Source organism: Dermacentor silvarum, chromosome 1, assembly GCF_013339745.2.
Source record: "Dermacentor silvarum isolate Dsil-2018 chromosome 1, BIME_Dsil_1.4, whole genome shotgun sequence".
NCBI classification, from domain to species: domain Eukaryota; kingdom Metazoa; phylum Arthropoda; class Arachnida; order Ixodida; family Ixodidae; genus Dermacentor; species Dermacentor silvarum.
In genome coordinates, this window is record NC_051154.1 from 187822628 (window position 1) to 187829093 (window position 6466).

At 42.0% G+C, this 6466-nt stretch overlaps 1 non-coding gene across 1 annotated transcript; it reads right to left on the bottom strand.

Moving 5' to 3' along the window:
• Positions 1-955: 955 nt before the first annotated feature.
• On the bottom strand, positions 956-1030 carry Trnas-gga (transfer RNA serine (anticodon GGA)). The gene has a single exon. It is a non-coding gene; the product is annotated as a tRNA-Ser (tRNA).
• Between the last annotated feature and the right edge of the window lie 5436 nt (positions 1031-6466).

Sequence of the window (6466 nt, forward strand, 5' to 3'; positions counted from 1 at the left end):
AGTGCAGTGCTAGAAAATCCTGGCCCGCAACCGTAAAGTAAAAAATGTCAGTTGTAGTTCTCGTTCAACTCCATCAAATAATTATTATAGACGAAATTACATGATAACCTGTGAGTGATCTCTCAGATTGCTATTTGCCTTTCAAATAAGCGCCAGCACTCATTTTCAAACACTGCCTTCTACGGCAGAACAATTAGGGGCGACTTGACTACACCACTGTCCGTAACTGTTGTGAACATTCCTATCGATCTCTGCCCTGTCCCCAAGTGTAGGATAGCCGACCGGGCACGGTCTTGGTTAACCTTTCAGACTTTCCTTCTTCGCCTTTATCTCTCTTTCTTTCTAGGCACTTTCCGCAATGTGCGAACCTGCTTGCCTATTCGTTTCAATTTCTGTTTATTAACTTGTCATGGGAAAATATCATGTATGTGGTATGACACTGTATAAATGAAGTTCTCAGGTGTTCGTGGTTGCGTTGTTACCAAAATTAGTTGAGACAATAAATAACCTAATCTTTATAATTTCAAACTTAAGAGTAATTAAAGCAGAGAGCGAGAATGTTGGTCCCGTACAAAAGACATGTGCGTTTAAGGCTTCTTAGCAGCAGATGCTGATGAAAACGCGGAGGCTGTCAAATAGGTCCGTATCGTGAAAGCTTTAACTAATTGTAGGCGTGTTTCCCATAGGTAAAATATCCCTGCTTGCATGAGCATAACAAAAAGTGAGGTCCACTGAAAGAACAGATAAGTTTTAGGGGCTCCGAATTTCGAAAGGTTATTTAATAAAAGTGAATGGTTATTGATAATAGCATGAGACTGTTGCAGAATAGAAAACTAAATAGTAGCAAAATATACCGTTGAAGGGAAACTGAGACATCCACCCAAATGTAGCAATTTGCTACCATGGAAACCCAACCGGGTTCCTCCAAAGAAAGCCTCGCAGTTGAAGAAAAATTTGTCCTGGTCCGGGACTCGAACCCGGGACCACCGCCTTTCCGGGGCAGCCGCTCTACCATCTGAGCTAACCAGGCGGCTAGCAGATGGCAGGGCGAAGTCGAATTTGTCGACAACTCGAAGCAAAGGCAAGTGTATGAGGTAATAGTTCAGCGGAAATCCGCTAGGTGGAGATAAGTAATTAAAGGGAAAATGAGACATTCACCCAAATGTAGCAATTAGCTCAGATGGTAGAGCGGCTGCCCCGGAAAGGCGGTGGTCCCGGGTTCGAGTCCCGGACCAGGACGAATTTTCCTTCAACTGCGAGGCTTTCTTTCGAGGAACCCGGTTGGGTTTCCAAGGTAGCAAATTGCTACATTTGGGTGGATGTCTCAGTTTCCCTTTAATTACTTATCTCCACCTAGCGGATTTCCGCTGAACTATTACCTCAATATACCGTTGAGCACTGCATTGAAGGCTTTCGGTTATGTAGCAATCAAAACTGTCACAGTCGCTTGCAATACTGAAATCGGTAGCACATTTCACTAAGCTTACAGATTAAAAAGAAACGGTTAATAAGGACGCACTTTCAGGTTGGTAAAATTGCTTAGGGCAGTACAATATGTGCGCCTGCGTGTTTACTATTTTCAAAACAGAGAGTTTGGTCCCAGCAGTTGACAATAAAGTCATACAGCATCAATAAATCCAAACACACAAAGTATTTTGGAGATAATACAGACCAGCACGTCGAATACATCACCGTTATCTAGAGCTGGGTACGTGTAGGCGTCCATTTTTTCTACGTCATCAGTTTTATTAACCTGCTCTAGCACTCTTTGATATTGCGAAGTTTCAATTTATAGCTTGCTTTACTTATGCCCTATGGCCCTATGGGATAGTGCCCTGTGGACGCACTATCATCATCGGCCCGCCGACAAAGATGGGCTCACGCTCTCGGTGTCCGACGCTCTACTGAGACGGTCGCGTTTCTGAGTCGTCAATAAACCGCATTCGAGTACCATTAGTACGAACATATTTAGGAGGAACTGAGACCGACATTTTCTCTACATAGCGCATGAAATACTTAAGCTGCGCCATTGTCTATTCAACGTCTGATTTCTGTGCCGGCAACAGCAACATGATTCTAGTAACTATTTTATTAAACAGGCTAGATTATGCCTCAACTTTACGCGAGCAGTGAAAAGTAATTAATGAGTTATTTACTGGGTAAACCTCTAGTCAAGAGGTCAATAAAATACTGAAATTGATAGCACGTTTCACTAAGCTTACAGATGATGATGTATGGTATCAGTTCGCTGCGGGCTTTTTATAAAATATCTGGCAATTTTCATCAGATAGTAATATTGTCTTTACCGCAGAGGCAATGGCATACTCGTATACTTGGTTTCCATACCTAAACAAGGTGCACCATCGCACACTTCACGAGGTCTTGACATTCGCAGATCGATCTCCGTAAGCAGCAGCTCCAGCCACCCGGTTTCATAGCGCTAAAGCTGCTGTTGAAGTGTCCTCAAACGTAAGTGTAAGCAGTGCAAATGTAGCCTGAACTGCTACTGTTTAACCATTTTGTTTCGTGCTTATAAATCAACTTTATTTTGAGTCAAGTTGACCTTACGCAAGCATCGGGGACAATGAGAAACTAAGTGTTACTGAAACTTTTATGAAGTTGAAGAAACACAGGTATAGGTATAGAGGCTGTCCGACGTGGTCTACGTGGTGACAGGGTGACAGCATACATTGATTTGAGATGAAAAGGCAACTATAAAAATGTGAAGTATTAGAAATGGTCTGCAAGGGGCCTAAGTCCTCAACAATTCTATTCTAAAGGTGGAAAATGTGCCGCCTTTATGAAGAACAAGAAAAATAAAAAGAAATCGTTGCGCCCATGATGACGCCTGTTTCTGGGGCATCTATAATTAATCTCCGGTGGCATGCACACTACTAAAAAGCTATCAAAAGAAATGCCAACTTTATTTCTCGTGCTTTAGAGCTTTTAAAGTTCAGGAGCACCAGGGGCACAAGACTCAACGTGGTTCATTCATTCATAACATATTTCCTATCTTCCTTTCATTCATTCTACAATTTAAAGTTAGCGAAAAGTTGGCGCCGCGTGTGATGGGAACATTACCCACACCACAGTAAATTAGGGTTACGATGCCGCCAGGACTTAGATAAAACTGGTGCTCTAAGTAACTTTGTGTCTTTCGAAAAAGATGATCCTTGGCTTTAAAAATTTGCCCTATGAAGTTCACTTGTACTGCGATCAGTGACATATAACTGTGAAAGCGATGTATGCCGACTTCAGAACTTTGTGCACCAATTTCTATTTTCCTACTCATCTTGCTTCCTTCCGTTCTCTTCAAATGAGTTTTTTTCTTTCCTCTATGTAGGGACGGAAATAGGAGTGTTCAGGTTAACCTCAAGTGTTCCATATCTTTCCTCGGTTTCTCTGTGTTTCTGTAGAGGTTAAAAGCACACTGCCTACTCAATCTACTGTGGAAAAACTTGTAGGGAATGCTGCTTTTTTTTTTCATTTGCAGGCGTATATTGTTTTTACTTTTATGCTTTCACGCTAGACTTGGTGGAGGTTCTTGATGAAGGCCTTATTTCCGGAACTGCCAGTGAAGTAGGTTCAGCTACACTTGCTGTGAAGCTCGTGTAATAAACTTATGTTCTAGATTCCAAGTGGTTCAAGGTTTGGTAACGCTAAGTGTTGCGCAGCAATTACTTGTTTTGTCTGCCCGCATAACGTGCACAGAATTTCACCTACTGTCAACCACTGGTTGCCAAGATTATTTAAATATCTAAACCCACTTATTTCGAATTTGTATGCTAATTTTGTTGTTTCCAGTATGCCATATTTTTCTTCCTACGTGGAAAGGAACTTACTCTTGGTGGCCGATATGGAAGCAAAGGCCGGCGGTAGAAACATTAAGGTGTAGTGGTGTAAGTCATCAATGTCAAAGCAACTCATTTATTGACATCCTAATACCTATCGAACAGTAGAGTGATTTTCTGCTGTGCACGACGGCGCTTCATATATTCTTCTCTGCCATAAAACAAAGGACTAAAATACTGAAAACAAGCACTTTGTAAGTCATTTTCTAGAGTTGTCACTAAATATTTGTACCTTCGTGACGTTTATTTCCTATCTGTTAATTTTTGGGTCATTTAATTTTCTTGGTTTCGGAACTACAAAAAAATGGGTGGGTTGCAGGAATACGCAAAATGTCGACTGCTTTAAGCAGTTCACTTTAAGCGACAGCTGAATTTGGCGCACCGCATGCTTAATCCATAAAGAAAGTACCCGTGTCATACTTCTACGCAGGTGTTGTGAACGTAGGTAAAACTTCCGGGCCGAGAAAAGTCGGGCTTGGCAAGGATGTTCCAGGCCGGTTTTTGGTGGTGGATGTTGCCGGAAAAGTAGCAGCTCGCCACTAAGTTGCTCATGCAAAAAAAAAATTGAATTGCTTCGCATTGTATGTTTTAGATTCCAGTATCATTGAAACTTTCTAAAAGCTGTGTTGAAATGTCTTTTACGAAAAAAAAGCATTTTAGAAATATCGTGATAGCATTATGTGCGTATGTTATGTTACGCGCATTATCAGTGTCATGGCCAAACTTGTGGTCTCCGAGATATTTTCGTGCAGGTAGTTCTGGAGTAAGCTGCTGTTTTTTTTCGTTATATTATCATGGACAGCTTTTTTTACCCATCCTGCTACTGAACAAAATGGCCAACAGCAAATATAAATAAAAGCATTCAAGCCAAAGGTTCAACAGCTTCCTCGAGATACAATTACAGGTGGGCACCGACTTTACTCCCCACAGAACTTTTTCGTTTTGAACTACCCCAAAAAAGGCAAAAAAAATTGGAGGACACTTAAGCTTCGCTTTTAAGAATGGAACGCGATAGCATTCCAAGATCCCTGACTGCTTGTCACGCTTCCCGACAACTGCAGCTTAGGCAACCATAATGGTTACCGGGAAACACTGGCAGCGAACGCTATGCACGAAGGCGAGCTTTCTGGTAGAAACGCGGCATCTTTCGTGGGGCGATCCCGGAGATATTGCACAGATGCGCCCAAAAAAATATTGCATAATTTTTCACGTTTCCGTTTTTGTTTCGTACTTTTAATATTTCACTCTGAGAAGACTTAACATAAAAGTTATGCGCTGTGGGTGTTTTGTTTCATGACATTTGTTTGTGGATTGTTATTCTCAAAATTCCGAGGAATTGCTTTGCCAAGAATGCAAGATTAGGTATGAGGAACATTAATGATAGAATGGTGTGGCAACATAACCCACATATACCGCATGTCATATAAGAAGCCGTGGCATATACATGCACCTAAATATATTCGGAGGCCCTGCGTGGTTGGGGATGATTTTCTCCGCGACCCGCCAACATTGCACGCCGACGCCGGTTGCCGACGCCGGCTTTACTGCGACACGGGGCACTTGACGCTATCGCGTTAAAACAATAGGTTAAGAAGTTGTTAAGTCCTCTGTGTTACTTATTGATTCATGTTCTACCTGTGTACAGCTAGCTAGCATTTTGGTTAGCGAATTTTTTAGAGAATCTGCCCTGGAAAAGTAGTAGCACACGTTTGAATCCCCGGATTACAGGGTGTCATTGCCTTCCGCTGCGAAGCTTTCTTAGAAATACTCTTGTTTGTTTCCTTTGTAGGTACCTTCAGATGGATGCAATAATTTTGTATAATATCGTTATGAATGAGATGGGTTTATTTAAAAGATAGACGAGATAGACTTGTGAATGCAAGTTCTTCTTCTTTTTTACCTTGATGATGATGGTTGGAGTTTAGTGTCGCAAGGGCCAGGTATGGCCAAAGAGCGCCATGACAGTATTAGTTCGCAGTGAAGTGATGAATTGAGAGAAGTAGATGTGACGTGGCTGTAAAAAGGCCTAAAATAATCGCTGTAAAGTGCGTAAAATCTACATGGAATAAGATAATGGCAATGACTAGTGACGTGTACTATGAAGGTAAAAGATGCATTACTAACAATGATATGATATACAAGATATGTCAGATATAAAAATTGTCAAAAAACACTACTGCCTAAACAGAGCCCTTGAAACACAAGGGGCTGGAGGCATGTGCTTATACAAAACTATCACCGCGGCATCCTCTGGAGAGAGGATGCGCTACGAATTTGTTGGGCTTATAACATGCAGGACCACTTCGTTTAAGAAATCGAGGACTGCTTTGGTGCTAAACAGCGGTTCTTCACCAATAAACATCATAGGATGAAGAGGGATATGATAGTGGTATGCTACAGGGAAATGTTTCCTTCTCTCTACTTCGGCTTCCCGACACTCCAGGAGGACATGGAGGACGGTCAGCCTCTCACCACATCTACCACAGGTTGGTGGTTCATCACCTGTCAACAAAAAACTGTGGGTTCCGTACGTGTGTCCTATTCTCAGACGACTGAATAGGACGTCAGTTCGCCATGTTTTCGTTACGGGGGGGCAGAAATCTAACTGTGGTTTA